The 16,338-nt window shown below is 40.8% G+C and overlaps 1 protein-coding gene across 2 annotated transcripts in view; it reads left to right on the top strand.

Annotated features, from left to right (window-relative positions):
* Nucleotides 1-16,338, top strand: part of PCDH15 (protocadherin related 15) — a 2,659,104-nt gene that overhangs the window by 1,543,820 nt on the left and 1,098,946 nt on the right. The gene's annotated exons all lie outside the window — the stretch shown is intronic.

Raw genomic sequence — 16,338 nt, 5'->3', positions numbered from 1 at the left:
CTGGGTGCTAATACAGATAAATATACTCCCCGGTACATGAAAGCAACTTTACCAGAATTTTGGCATAAATTGCCATGAAAATTTGCTAAATTTTGCAGCAACTCAGAGATGAACCAAAATTTTGCGACTTTTCAAAGCAATTTATCCCAAAATGTTGACAAAATTGCTTTTACGAATCAACGCATATATGTACATGTATTTGCAACCAGGATTCCCCAAATTTGGGTCAATGCTTACAGGTATTGTTGAAAGATTATCTTTTATTATTTTAATTATTTTCTGTTACCGTAGCACTTTTTCCTCTTTTAAGGCTATTTTAAAACATTTGATGGGTTTGTGGTGTTTTAACAATGGTACTGTTATTCCTTTTTATCCTTCTTTTGTTGTATACTAATTAATTAAGCCTGATTTCTCACATCACTGTGGAAGGTATAACCAATAGCCTTCACTACTTGTATTGTATGAGATTGAGGAAGGAGTTGGATCAGCTCCATACTACATAGCTCAAATAAATTTGTTTTATGAAAGTTTATTTCTCTCCATTTTTGGCAGCACTGTCATTCCAAAGTAATCTTCCGATGTTATTTTTATTTTTTTTGGCCTCAATGAATAGAAGCCACTGTGTACAATGAAGGTCATAAATTGGGACCCCTGTCCTATTAGCGGGAAAGTAGAGTGGGCCATTTATATGGATACACCTAAATAAAATGGGAATGGCTAGTGATATCAACTTCCTGTTTGTGGCACATTAGTATATGGGAGTTGGAAACTTTTCAAGATGGGTGGTGACCATGGCGGCCATTTTGTAGTCAGCCACTTTGGATCCAACTTTATTTTTTCCAATGGGAAGAGGGTCATGTGACACATCAATCTTATTGAGAATTTCATAAGAGAAACAATGGTGTGCTTGGTTTTAATGTAACTTTATTTTTTCATGAGTTATTTACAAGTTTATGACCACTTATAAAATGTATTCAAAGTGCTTCCCATTGTGTTGGATTGTCAATGCAACCCTCTACCCTCTACACTTGACACATTGATAGCAACACCGCAGAAGAAATGCCAGTCTAAGGAGGTTAGATTCTTTGTAGGAATGCTCAGACCTGATACCCATAATGTGGTGGTGCACCATCTTGCTGGAAAAACTCAGGGAATGTGCCATCTTCAGTGCATAAAGAAGGCAACACATCAGCATGTAGCAGTTTCAGATATCCAGTGGCATTGAGGTTTCCATTGATGAAGAATGGCCCCACTATCTTTGTACCCCACATACCACACCATACTATCAATTATGGGTGTCAGGTCAAAGCATTCCTGCATGAACAGTTTCCTGGAAAATGGATTGGTCATTGTGGGCCAGTGGAATGGCAACCAAGGTCTCCTGATCTGACCCCCTTAGACTTTTATCTTTGGGGTATTTGACATGTATAAATAAGGCTTTCATTTGCATATATGAGATTCAGCCCACATGTAGTCCTCTCCTTACTGTCACTGAATGAAAACATTGATTCCTGAAGATGTGCATTTTCCAGGTGAACTAAGTGCACTTTAACATCGTACCAGTGCTCTGTACTCTAAAAAGTCCATGGCCAGCTCCTCACAGATAGGATTTTAAATCAATTTTACTTAATTCAGGGAATTTTAACTACAACTTTGCATAGTTCGACATGCTTTCAGCCATGTTTTGTAATGCAGTCACTTTAAATTAATGCTACACCACTATAATTTACACTTCATAAAAGCACAAATGTTAGTATAGGTCACTTCATGCCCTTGTTTTCATTGCTCTTTGAGAAAATCGGAAGCAGTAAGCTTTTAATTCTGTATGTAGTGAACCATAACGGGTTTTATCTACCATGTTACTGTGACCTAGCAATGATGTGCTTTGCAAGCTTGGCCTTTATGTTTAACAACTTTGCATCATTACTGAAAATGTTTTTATGGTAGCACTGATTTTCACATACAGTGCCAGATGCCATTTTATCACAGTAAATTCAAGCAAACATTCTAATATGTGCAATGGCATTGTTTATTATCCAATTCTGCCACTAAATGGAGTAAAGACATAATATAAAAAGAAAGCAAGAGGAGAACAGACATCAATTAGGAGCTAATATCGTTTATAATTGCTGGTATAATATGATATTGTGGAACCTTTGGACAAGAGGGGTTTTATCTGTAATAATTGTCTAAAGTAGGATTAATAAATTGCAAAAACTTATTGGAAAATGTTGCTTATTTTTTACATGGGGAATGTATCTAGTTACAGGGAGCAAGAAATTAGAAAACATTCAGATAGTGTTACACAAAAGTAATAAAATGGGAGTTTCAATAAGTTTTGTGATGGTCCAGAAATACTCGTAAGGGTGAAGTCAGACGGCCATATTACTGGCGAGCTAGCGAGTAGAGATGGGCGAACCCGAACAGTAAAGTTCGGCGTCCATACTGATCACCTACTGTTCAGGCACAGACACCAAACACAGATGGACTCCACAGGAAGTCCGTGTTACTGTTTGGGTTTTGCTGCCCGAACACCGGGTGTTTATTGCGCTGTCATGTGCATGACAGCGTGGTAAATACGACTTCTGATCGGTGATGAAATCATCCCCACTGGTCAGAGAGCTGCTGTTCCAGTGCTGTCAAAACACAGTGTGAGCACTCAGCTGTGATCATAGGTATAAAATTTACCTCCGGTAACTGGTGTCAGCTGATGGGACTACCGCTCCCATCATCCGACACCAGCAGAGAGCTGGAGCGGTGGATGGGGGTATTCATCTGCCGCTCCTGTGCTGTAAACAAATAAATAAAATTAAAAAAGACCTGCGTGTGTTCTCCTGCATTTTTGCTAACCAGCCAGGCAAAATTCACACCTGCGGGCTGCAACCCTTATCTGTCAGCTTCAGCAAGACTATTAGTCAAGAATAAAGGGGTCCCCACACTGGTTTTTTTAATTATTTAAATAAATAATTAAAAAAGGCATGGGGTCCCCATATTTTTGACAACCAGCCTTGCTAAAACAGACAGCTGGGAGCTGGTTTTCTCAGTCTGGTAAGGAGCCATGGATATTGGCCCCTCAGACTAAAAATAGCAGCCCGCAGCTGCCCAGAAAAGGCACATCTATTAGATTTGCCAATTCTGGCGCTTTGCTCGGCTCTTCCCACTTGCCCTGTAGTGGCGGCAAGTGGGGTGATAGTTGGGGGGTTGATCTCACCTTTGTATTGTCAGGTGACATCAAGCCCCAAGGTTAGTAATGGAGGGGCGTCAGTAAGACACCTCCATTACTAACCCCATAGTCACATTGTAAAAAAACACAGACACCCAGAAAAAAGTCATTTGTTTGAAAGAATAGCACAGACTCCTTTAATAAACTTAATTAAACCATACTTTTGACCTGGTCTAATTCCACCGAAGTCCTCGATCTCCTGTAACAAAACTAAAATAAAAAAACAACAATATACCATACCTATCCGTCATTCTGTCTCGCAACATAATCCATATCTGGGCATAAACAGTTTTCAACCTGGTTAGTGCCAAGATGAGACCCTCCAGTCTAAGGACCTCTGGTGACTGAGCGGCTGCAGCCTCAGTGACTAGCAGTGATATCATCGAGGTTATGGCCGGTCACTGAGGCTTCATTTCCAGCTGGACTGAGCTGCGGTGACTTCGGTGAGATCCCGCTATCAGCATGAGAGTTTTTTCATGGTACTAGCAGGGATCTCACTGAGGTTACCGCAGTTCAGCCTGGCTGGGAACAAAGCCTCAGTGCCGTCACCACCAGTCACTGATGCTGCACTTGCAGCAGCTCATTCACTAGTGTTTTTCAACCTGGACGGTCACATCTTGGCACCAGGTTGATAACAATTTCTCCCCAGACATGGATTACGGCGTGGGACAGAACAACGGACAGGTATGATATATTGTTTTATTACAGGAAATCGAGAGCTTCAGTGGAATTAGAGGGGGGGAAGGAAAAACCAATAAAAAAAACAATTGACACAGATAATAAAGAGAAAATATGCAAAACTTTATTTAAATATGGAAGACAGATAAAAATGGTCGCAAGACACATGAGTCTTAATGAACCCTCACAGACAAGGGCAGACTAGGTCCACATAGAGATCAGACATAGGCAGACAATGGCCTGTAAAAATACACACAAAAACTTCATAAAGATAGTAAAAAAGAAAGCATAATTGCCCATAGAGATTAATGTGATGTGTAAGTCACACTCATAAAGGCAAAAAATAAGTCATAGCGATACAAAAGCAGGTAAGTTGCCTGGAATGGAGGTAGACAGAGTTTGATAGCAGATTACCTGCCTGCCACCCCTACATACCTTTCAGATGAATGGTCATTCATCAGGGAGTGTAACAATTGTGAAAACATGCGACATGTTATTGACGCCTCTCCATTATTAACCTCGGGGCTTGATGTCACCTGACAATACAAAGGTGACATCAACCCCCAATTATCAACTCACTTGCCATGGAAACAGGGCAAGTGGGAAGAGCCAGGCAAAGTGCCAGAATTGGCGCATCTAATAGGTGTGCCTGTTCTGGGCAGCTGCAGGCTGCTATTTTTAGACTGGGGGGCCAATATCCATGGCCCCTTACCAGCCTGATAAAACCAGCCCCCAGTTGCCTGCTTTAGCAAGGCTGGTTGTCAAAATTAAGAGGGACCCCATGCCATTTTTTTAAATGATTTATTTAAAAATTAAAAAAACAGCATGGAGACCCCTGTATTTTTGATAACTAACCTTGCTGAAGCTGACAGCTAAGGGTTGCAGCCACCAACTGTGAGTTTTGCCTGGCTGGTTAGCAGAAATACAGGGGAACTCATGCCTTTTTTTATTATTTATTTACAATTCAGTAGCGGCTGATGAATGCTCCCATCTGCCGCTCCTGCTCTCACTGTAATTAGTGTCAGCAGCTGTCAGATGATGGGATCAGTAGTCCCATCAGCTGATGCCAGGGACCAGAGGTTCACTTTATACCTCCAATCACAGCTGAATGCTCACACTGTCTTTGGACAGTGTGGGAACCATGGCTCTCTGACCGGCAGGGATGATTTCACTGCCAATCAGAATCAGTGTTTGCTGTGCTGTCATGCCCATGACAGCATACCGAACACTGGATGTTCAGGACCCACATTCAGTTGAATGTTGTCAGGGTAATGTTCTGGTACTCAAACCCGAACTTTTTGTAACTGTTCAGCTAAAACCGCCGAACCCAAACATCCAGATGTCCGCCTATCTCTACTAGCGAGAGGATTGTATCGCAATCCTCAGACCGGTCATCGGCTCTACTGACCTGAGGGTTACAATATTTATATCCGTCAATACCATCTTTGAAGACAATGAAGTCTATGAGACAAGGTTGAGAGGGAAAAAGAAGGGGGGCACAGATCTAAGTGCAGAGTTTTAATTATGTTAGGTAGAAATAAAAAATTCTTCTCACCTTTTTGGTGTCTTGTTGCTCAGCGTAGAACCCTGTGTTTTGGTACTGGAGTAATCGTCTGGATCTGCTGGCCTGCAGCTCAAAACAGGTGGAATGAACTACCTTGTAGCAGATTCGTCAGAGAATGCAGAAAAGGATTTCCAGTTTGTCAAGCGCTTCCGGTTGATTCATTAATTACTCCGAATATTTTAATATTTTTACCTGATGGAGGCTAATTTTATGTATAGCCGAAACGCATTGTGTTTTTATGTCTAATAATAGACTTGATATTCCTTGAAATATTCAGAATAATTAGTGAGTCAGCTGGAAGCGCTCCTTGACAAACTGGAAATCATTTTCAACATTTATATCCGTGCAATGTTTTGCTCAGGTCAGGAGAGCCGGCGGCCAGTCCTATGATTGTGATGCTATGCACTCACGACGAGTAATACAGCTGTCTGACTACACCTTAACTGCTACCAGACTGCCACCTTAATGCAGTGGCAGGGTGATTAGCTTGGTAGCACTGGGATCTTGGGTTCAAATCACACTGAGGGCAGCAGCTTTTCTTCTCCTTGTTTTTGTGAGTTTCATCCTACTCTCCGAATATATACTGATAAAGAGTAAAGATTTGTGAGCCCCAAGTAATAATGTCTTTGGAATATGACGGAGTTATGTAAGGGAAAAGTCAGACCGCCGTATAACTCGGATGAGCTGAGCATGACAGATGCATAGAAATACATACAGTACTGTCATCCTTGGGTCAGGAGTGCTGCCAGCCAGTTTGAGCATTACTTTGCAATTTTTGTTAGAGTTATATGACCGTCAAATTAATAAATAATTTAGCTCCTATCCAAAATTTCATATAAACAAATATGGACACTGTTCTGCAATTTATTTGTACAACATTTATCTGCTCAAATTTAGACATAAATGTGTTATTTATACATGTAGAAATTTAGACATGGAATGTTAATTATTAAATACATTATTTAGACATGGAATATGTATTTATATTTATAAGTTTAGAGGCAATGCATACAAAAAATTTCCCTTAAAGGGATTTTTTAGAATTACCATGTGTGTAAAAATTGACAAACCGCTACTCCAATCTCAGTCTTTGTTGACTTGGCTGCAGTAAGGATATCACACTATAGCACATAACCACTGCAGCCAATCAGTAGGCTGAGTATTTATGCTTATATACAAGGCACAAGAAGCACTGGTGTGGCAGAGATATGTAATGCTAATTTTGTTATTTTTATACATGGAATGCATATGGTACAAAAATGTAAACCTTTTCAAACATCTTTAAGGAAATTTTTTGTATGCCAATCCTTAAACGATTAAGATAAAAATTCTAAAAGTATCTATTTCTATGTCAAAAATCTGTGCAGATAATCAGCCTATATTCAATGTTGAAAACAACAGGTCACATGAATGTTATTCATCAGCTTTATTGGTGATTACTGGAGATGATTGAACCTGCTGAGATTCATATGCAGCAAATCACTAGAATTTGGCAGGAATATTCAACGATTTTAAATGCAAATTCAATGTGTCTGATTATGCTCCATGGTTCTTTAGCATAAAAAAACATAGGATTTAAAAATAAAATATTATTCAACTCACTACTCACATGTCAGACCCTCCCCCACAGCCTTCTGTCCGTTCCTCTTCATCTCTTCTTTTTGCCTTCCACGGTCATGCTCATCCTCTTCGTCTACTTCACTCAGACTAAACCTCTAACATTGTTGAATGCTACACCATCATGGCAAATACCGCAACATCATGACATTATGACACGCATCACCCAAAGCCTAGCCGGTGCCTCGAGTGATGCAGAAAGTTAGGACACAACATGCTGTAATGACATGGTGCAAAGTGACATCAGAGACCTACTTAAAGCCAGAAGCCACAGTAAAGAGTGACACAGACCAAAGAGTATGTGTAATGGGTGAGGGCAAAAAGTAGACATATGGAGGACTGGATGGCGGGCAGTGAGGCTTGGGACAAGTGAGCTGTGGGGTGTGCATACATTTTTTATAACAACTTGGTTGCCCTCTAAGGTCCAGCAAAATGATCTCCAGTCTATTTTTTAAAAGGATCTAAAGTGTAAAATTTATCCACACGGAAAGTTTCAAGTTGGCATACGAGTCACATGGGCCATATAGTGCTTCCCTGGGAAGTGCTACCTATTAGAAGCAGTAATCCTCAAAGCACTCTTTGGCACTCTCCACAAGGAGAAATTTTTTCTAACTATAGTAATATATAAACATTTTAGAATGCAGCAAACAAATTGAGGTTTTGATGTCTTAGAATTGTTCTAATATGGAGATTCTAAATTGTAGATCACTTAATCCAATGCAGCTTTCTTTTGGAAAATGAACATTAGATATTTCTTACCAGGATTTGTTAGGAGATTGTCGTTGTACAGCAGCTGCATTTAGAGACAAATTACTTTTTATCTGTAAAACACATCAGGCAGAATCTAATCTAACTTAAATAAAAATGAAAAATAACTAAAGTGTAAAATACGTCAGAACTTGTGATAAAAGGAAGCTGTGCTATATAAAGTTGCAAATTATAACACAGAAGAAATTAACCCCTTCACAGAGTGGCCAATTTCCTTTTTTTACATTTTCGTATTTTTTTCTATCTTTCTTCCCAGAGGCATAAGTTTTTTGTTTTTCTGTTCCGAATGACATGTGAGAGCTTGTTTTTTTGTGAAATGAGCTGTACTTCTACAAAATTATTATGTGTGAAATTGTGAAAAAAATAAATTCTGACCTTTTTTGGCATTGTTTTTACGGTGAACATTTTGTGGTAAAAATGACCTTGCAATAGTACTTTGCAAAAAAAATTGGGTTGTGTCTCTATTTTCTGAGACCCGTAACATTTACATTTTTTGGTCAATGGAGTTGTGTGACAACTTGTTCTTTGCATAGTGAGAGAATGTTTTTATTGATATCATTTTGGATAGTCATGATGTTTTGATCACTTGCTTTAGCATTTTTTGTGGTAATTTGGCTTTTTTTTCGTTTGCGGTGCTTACTGATTGGGTTAATTATTTTTTTATTTTGACAGATCTGACTTTTCTGAACGTTGCAAAAAACATTTTCTATTATTATCTTTATTTTTAATGGGGGAAAAGTGGGGTGTTTTGATTTTTTCATATTACTTTAATTTTTTTAGATTTTTTAAAACTTTTTTTTACCTTTCACTTTTCTTATTAGTAGACTTGAAGCTGCGATCAAGGCCGGTTTTAGGCAAAGTGGGGCCCTAGGCAAAGTTTAAAATGGGGCCCCAAATGCTAACATTTTGCACATCACACAGAAGCATTTCGGTTGTAGTTACATGCACTGAGTTCAGGATGCTAAAAGAGTGTGATCGACAATACTAAAATAGTTCAATGCTTGTTTCCCGACCTCTTTCCACTGCCTGAGAAAGAATGATGGGGACAGAATGATCAATCTCCATATAATATAATATGCCCCATAGTCCTCCATATAGTATAATACACTCCTCAGTCCTCCATATAGTATTATACACTTCCCATAGTCCTCTATATAGTATAAAACACTCCCCATATTCCTCCATATAGTATAATACACTCCTCATAGTGCTCCATATAGTATAATGTGTCACCATAATCATCTATGTAGTACAATTCACTTCCCATAGTAAAATGCACCCCATAGTTCTTCATATAGTATAATGTATTCCCCATAGTCCTTGATACAATATAATGCAGCCCACATATAGTATAATGCAGCCACCCCATAGAGCATAATGCAGTCACCCCACAGAGTAAAATATAGCCACCCCACAGAGTATAATGGAACCACCCTACAAAGTATACTGTAACCCCCCATAGAATATAATGCAGCCCCCCTCATATAGTATAATGTAGTCCCCTCATAGAGTATGATGCAATCACCTCTCATAGAATGTAAATATAATACAGCCCCCATAGAATATAATGTAGCTCCAAATAGAATATAATACAGCCCACCTCCCCATAGAATATAAAGTAGCCCCATCAAAGAGTATGATGCAATCCTCCCTCATAAAATCTAATATAGTCCCCCATAGAATATAATACAGCCCACCTCCCCATAGTATATAACACAACCTCCCCATAGAATATAATGTACCCCCATAGTATAAAATACAGCGTCCCCCATAGAATGTAATGTGTAATGTACCCCCATAGTATGTAACACAGCCTCCCCCCATAGAATATATTGTACCCCTCAATAGTATATAACACAGCCACATAGTATATACACTGTGTTCCAAATTATTATGCAAATGATATTTTTCTATGATTTTCCTAAATAGTCAGTACAAATGACAGTCAGTCTAATAAAAGTCATCACCCGTTAGAGTATACATCAAATTTTATTGAAGAAACCTCCCAATAATAACAGTATAATCTCCAAAATGAATAAAAACTCAAATTGCACTGTTCCAAATTATTAGGCACAGTAGAATTTCTAAACATTTGATTTGTTTTAAAGAACTGAAAATGTTCATTTGTGGAATTTGCAGCATTAGGAGGTCACATTCACTGAACAAAAAAGCTATTTAACTCCAAAACATCCTAACAGGCCAAGTTACATGCTATCATAGGAACCCTTCTGTGACATCACCTTCACAATTCTTGCATCCATTGAACTTGGGAGTTTTTGGAGAGTTTCTGCTTGGATTTCTTTGCATGAAGTCGGAATAGCCTCCCAGAGTTGCTGTTTTGATGTGAACTGCCTCCCACCCTCATAGATCTTTTGCTTGATGATACTCCAAAGGTTCTCTACAGGGTTGAGGTCAGGGGATGATGGTGGCCACACCATGAGTTTATCTCCTTTTATGCCTATAGCAGTCAATGACTCAGAGGTATTCTTTGCAGCATGAGATGGTGCATTGTCATGCATGAAGAGGATTTTGCTCCTGAAGAAACATTTCTGCTTTTTATACCATGGAAGACAGCTGTCAGTCAGAAACTCTATATACAGTACTTTGCAGAGGTCATTTTCACACCTTCAGGAACCTTAAAGAGCCCTACCAGCTGTTTCCCCATGATTTCGGCCCAAAACATGACTCCTCCTCCTCCTTGTTGAAGTCGCAGGCTTGTTGGGACATAGTGGCCATCCACCAACCATCCATCTGGACCATCCAGGGTTGCTCGACACTCATCAGTAATCAAGACTGTATGAAAAATAGTCTTCATGTATGTCTGGACCCACTGCTACAATTTCTGCTTGTGAACACTTTTTAGGGGTGGCCGAATAGTAGGTTTATGCACCACAGCATGCCTTTGAAGGATCCTACACCATGAGGTTCGAGGGACTCCAGAGGCACCAGCAGCTTTAAATATCTGTTTGCTGGTTTGTAATGGCTTTTTAGCAGCTGCTCTCTTAATCCGATGAACTTGCCTGGCAGAAACCTTCCTCATTCTGCCTTTATCAGCACAAACATGTCTGTGCTCAGAATCAACCACAAATCTCTTAACAGTACGATGGTCACGTTTAAATTTTTGGGAAATATCTAACGTTTTCATCTCTTGACCAAGGCATTGCACTATTTGATGCTTTTCAGCAGCAGAGAGGTCCTTTTTCTTTCCTAAATTCCTTGAAACCTGTGCCCTGCTTAATAATGTGGAACATCATTCTTAAGTAGTTTTCCTTTAATTGGGCTCACCTGGTAAACTAATTATCACAGGAATTTGAGATTGATTTCAGTGATCCAAAGAGCCCTGATACACAATACCATCTATGAGTTTATTTGAAAAACAAAAAATTACATCTTTATGACACTTAAATCCAATTTGCATAATAATTTGGAACGCAGTGTAATACAGCCAGATAGTATATAACACAGCCTCCCACTAGAATATACTATACCCCCATAGTATATAACACAGCCTCCCACATATAATATAATATACCCCTCATAGTATGTAACACAGCCTCCCCCATAGAATATAATATAACCCCATAGTATATAACACAGCCTCCCCCATAGAATATAATATACCCCTCAATAATATATAACACAGCCACATAGTATATAACACAGCCTCCCACATAGAATATAATATAACCCCTAATAGTATATAGCACAGCCCTCATAGTATATAGCACAGCCTGTATAGTATATAGCACAGCCCTCATAGTATATAGCACAGCCCTCATAGTATATAGCACAGCCTCATGGTATATAGCACAGCCCTCATAGTATATAGCACAGCCTCATAATATATAGCACAGCTTCATAGTATATAGAACAGCCCTCATACTATATAGCACAGCCCTCATAGTATATAGCACATCCTGCAACCCTCCCCCCTTTCTTTCTGAGAATGGCCCCACAGTCCAGTACTCACTGTTATAGTAAAAAATCAACACACACTGTTGTGAGTTCATTTTCACCTTCATCACTGAGGCCCGGGGAACTCCCTCTTCTGGTGAGGAGAGGTAGTGAGTCTGATTATCGGACACCTGAGATTAATGATGATGACTGGCTGAGTGGAGTCACAGACTGGATATAAGGCTGCCTACGCCGATTTTCCCTGCGGGTGATTTCTCTGTGGTATCCTTGGAGTCAGTCTGAATTCCTGCTCTGCTAAAGCTAAGTTTTCTTCCTTGCTTTTTGCATTTGTCCTTGCTTTGTTTTTTTTCTGGATTTCAGCCATTCCCTGCTGGGGTGAGCTGAACTCCTTAGCTCTGTCTCCTGAAAATACCAGAGTGCTGTTTTAGTTTTGAAGCTTAGTTGCTTCAGGGCCTTTTTCCATTTCAGCTTGCTGGCCTATGTTTTTGATAGGGTTTTTTGCCGATTGCAGACAGCAGCTTTCCTTTCCTTTTCTGTTTAGATTAGATTGGGCCCCAACGTTTGCTCAGCCTATCTTTCTATCTGTGTCAGTGTTTTTCCATCTTGCTTCACCATCATTATATGTTGGGGGCTGCCTTTAACTTTGGGGTCTGCTCTGGGGCAGTTTAGATTTCCCTTTCTATCTTTAGGCTATATAGCTCACCGGCTGTGTTCGAGGGGTCTAGGGCACCGTAGGTACCCCCCACGGCTACTGCTAGTTGTGTTGATAGGTTCAGGGGTCTGCAATCGGATAGTTGCCAGCTCCTCTGGTTTTCTGGATGTAGCTTCTATTTTTGTGTCTGCCTCCTACGGTCACTCAGTCATAACAGAATCACCCGCCAAACCGCAGATCCTAGGGTACTCAATAGCAGGAAAGAATTGTAAAAAAAAAAAAAAAAGTGTGTATATTTTTTCCTCTATATCTCTGAGGCCGTAGGGGGAATTTTTTTTTTCTCTCAATGGAGATAAAGCAATTGTCTGATCGTGTGGAGCAGCTCGCTGCGGAAGTGCGGGGAATTTCCACCTACCTTGCTCATTCACATGCTGCTGAACCAAAGATTCCTACACCTGATGTATTTTGTGGTGATCGGTCTAAATTTTTGAATTTCAAAAATAATTGTAAATTATTTTTTGCCTTGAAGCCTAACTCGTCAAGGAGCTCCGCGCAGCAGGTTAAAATTGTCATCTCTTTGCTGCGTGACGATCCCCAGGATTGGGCGTTTTCTTTGAAACCAGATGATCCTAGTCTGACTAATGTGAATGCATTTTTTCAAGCCTTGGGGTTGTTGTATGACGAACCTAATGCCATTGATCAGGCTGAAAAGACCCTGCTGGCATTGAATCAGGGTCGAGATTCTGCAGAATTGAACTGTCAAAAATTCCGAAAGTGGGCGGTACTTACTACTTGGAATGATAATGCCTTGACTGCTCTCTTTCGGAAGGGTTTGTCAGAAGCCGTAAAAGATACTATGGTGGGATTTCCTGTTCCCTCTGGTCTTGACGTTTCTATGTCATTAGCCATTCAGGTTGATCGGCGTTTGCGCGAACGCAAAACTGCACGAGAGGTGTTGCCACCTGTTGAACAAATGACTGAACCTATGCAATGTGATAGAGTTTTGTCCAGAGAGCAGCGTCAGGAGTTCAGAAGGCGTAATAAGTTGTGTTTTTTCTGTGGAGATGCCTCGCATATTATTTCTGTCTGTCCTAAACGAGAGAAACGCTTTGCACACACGTTCTCTGTTGGTGGTGTTCAACCTAAGTTTCTTCTGGCTATTAGTCTGATCTGCTCCCTGTCCACATTTTCCGCCAAGGCATTTGTGGATTCGGGAGCAGCTCTGAACCTAATGGACTTGGATTTTGCTAAACGTTGTGGATTTCCTATGACACTTCTGCGGATGCCTATCCCTTTGAGGGGGATTGATGCTACTCCTTTGGCTAAAGATAAACCTCAGTTTTGGACCCATCTGGTAATGCGGGTCGCCCCAGACCATCAAGAAAATTGCAGATTTTTGGTGTTGCATAATCTGCATGATACCATTGTTCTGGGGTTTCCCTGGTTACAAATCCATAATCCAGTTCTGGATTGGAAATCTTTGTCTGTGGTGAGTTGGGGTTGTCGGTGTGCCCTTAGTGATGATCCTGTTTTCTCCACCTCTCCCCAGTCACATGATGTTCCTGACTATTTGGCTAACTTTTATGATGTATTTAGTGAGAATGAGTCTGCGTCTTTGCCTCCTCATAGGAGTTATGACTGTGCTATTGAGCTGAACCCGGGGTGTAAATTCCCCAAGGGTCGGCTTTTCAATTTATCTGTACCCGAGCACGAGGCTATGTGATCCTATATTAAGGAGGCATTGGAGAATGGTCATATTAGACCATCCTCTTCACCCTTAGGTGCTGGGTTTTTTTTTTGTAGCCAAAAAGGATGGATCACTAAGACCTTGTATTGATTATCGTGCCCTCAACAAGATTACTGTTAAATATCAGTATCCGTTACCCCTGATTTCGGATCTATTCTCTAGAGTTAAAGGTGCTTGCTGGTTTACCAAGCTTGACCTCAGGGGGGCGTATAATCTTATTCGCATTAAGCATGGGGATGAATGGAAGACGGCGTTTAATACTCCGGAGGGACATTTTGAGTACCTGGTGATGCCTTTTGGGCTCACTAATGCCCCTTCTGTCTTCCAGTGCTTCATGAACGATATTTTCTGAGATTTTGTGGATACATTTTTGATTATCTATCTGGATGATATTTTGATCTTCTCCAAGGATTGGGATTCTCATGTGGAACATGTTCGGACTGTGTTCCGGATCTTGAGGGAGAATTCCCTGTATGTCAAGGGATCTAAATGCCTTTTTGGGGTACAGAGGATTTCGTTTTTGGGATTTATTTTGTCTCCGTCAACTATTGAAATGGATTCCGCCAAGGTACAGGCCATTTATGATTGGGTTCAGCCCACTTCTTTGAAGGCCCTCCAGAAGTTTTTGGGTTTTGCTAATTTTTATCGGAAATTTATAGCAAAATTTTCTAGTATTGCCAAGCCATTGACTGATTTGACTAAGAAGGGTGCTGATGTGTTAAATTGGTCTCCGGAGGCTGTTTCTTCCTTTTAGGAGTTGAAGCGAAGATTCACCTCCGCCCCTGTTTTGTGGCAACCTGATGTCTCTCTTCCATTCCAGGTAGAGGTGGATGCTTCTGAGATTGGTGCAGGAACTGTTTTGTCCCAAAAGGATCCTGTAACATCTAAAATGAATCCCTGCGCTTTCTTTTCCCGAAAGTTCTCTCCATCTGAATGTAACTATGATGTGGGGAATCGGGAACTGTTGGCCATGAAATGGGCATTTGAGGAGTGGAGACATTGGTTGGAGGGAGCTAAGCATCAAGTCGTGGTCCTTACCGACCACAAGAATTTGATTTATCTAGAGTCGGCTAAGCGCTTGAACCCTAGACAGGCTAGGTGGGCCTTGTTTTTTACACGTTTTGATTTTGTGGTTTCTTTTCTTCCTGGAACTAAGAATGTCAAGGCAGACGCACTCTCTAGGAGTTTCTTTGCTGATTCTCCTGTGGTGACCAAACCTGCTACCATCTTAGGCGAAGGGGTAGTTCTTTCTGCCATCTCGCCCGATTTGAGACGTGCTCTGGAAGAGTTCCAGAGAGACAAGCCTGAGCGTTGTCCCAGTGAAAAGTTGTATGTTCCTGACCAGTGGAAGAAGAGAGTGATGTCTGAAGTTCATTGCTCTGCTTTGGCTGGTCATCCAGGTATTTTTGGTACTAGAGATCTTGTGAGTCAGTCTTTTTGGTGGCCCTCCTTGTCTCGTGATGTCAGGAATTTTGTGCAGTCCTGTGGGACGTGCTCCCGGTCTAAATCATGCTCCCGCTCTAGTGGGTTGTTGATGCCCTTGCCGGTGCCCAGGAGGCCATGGACCCATATTTCAATGGATTTCATCTCTGATATGCCTGTCTCTCAAAGGATGACTGTTATTTGGGTGATTTGTGATAGGTTCTCTAAGATGTTTCATCTTGTACCACTCCCTAAGTTGCCGTCTTCCTCTGAGTTGGTGCCCCTGTTTTTGCAACAGGTGGTTCGCTTGCACGGGATTCCTGAGAATATTGTATCTGACAGAGGAGTTCAGTTTGTGTCTAGATTTTGGAGAACTTTCTGTTCCAAGCTGGGAATTCAGTTGTCCTTCTCCTCTGCCTTTCACCCTCAGACCAATGGGCAGACAGAGAGAACAAACCAGACCTTGGAGTCATATTTGAGATGTTTTATTTCCGCTAATCAGGATGATTGGGTTTCATTTTTACCCTTGGCCGAATTTGCTTTAAATAATAGAGCTAATTCTGCCACTTTGATGTCACCTTTTTTTTGTAACTTTGGGTTTCATCCTCGATTTTCTTCAGGGCAGGTGGAGCCGTCTGCCTGCCCAGGTGTTGACACTGTGGTGGAGAGAATGCACCAAATCTGGGACCAAGTGGTGGATAAGTTATCTCTCTCCCAGGAAAAGGCCCAGCGGTTTTCCAACCGACATAGGA

Source organism: Dendrobates tinctorius, unplaced genomic scaffold (genome assembly GCF_039654945.1).
Source record: "Dendrobates tinctorius isolate UK_male_01 unplaced genomic scaffold, ASM3965494v1 ptg000156l, whole genome shotgun sequence".
In the NCBI taxonomy this organism is placed as follows: domain Eukaryota; kingdom Metazoa; phylum Chordata; class Amphibia; order Anura; family Dendrobatidae; genus Dendrobates; species Dendrobates tinctorius.
This window is presented reverse-complemented; position numbering and strand designations above follow the sequence as displayed.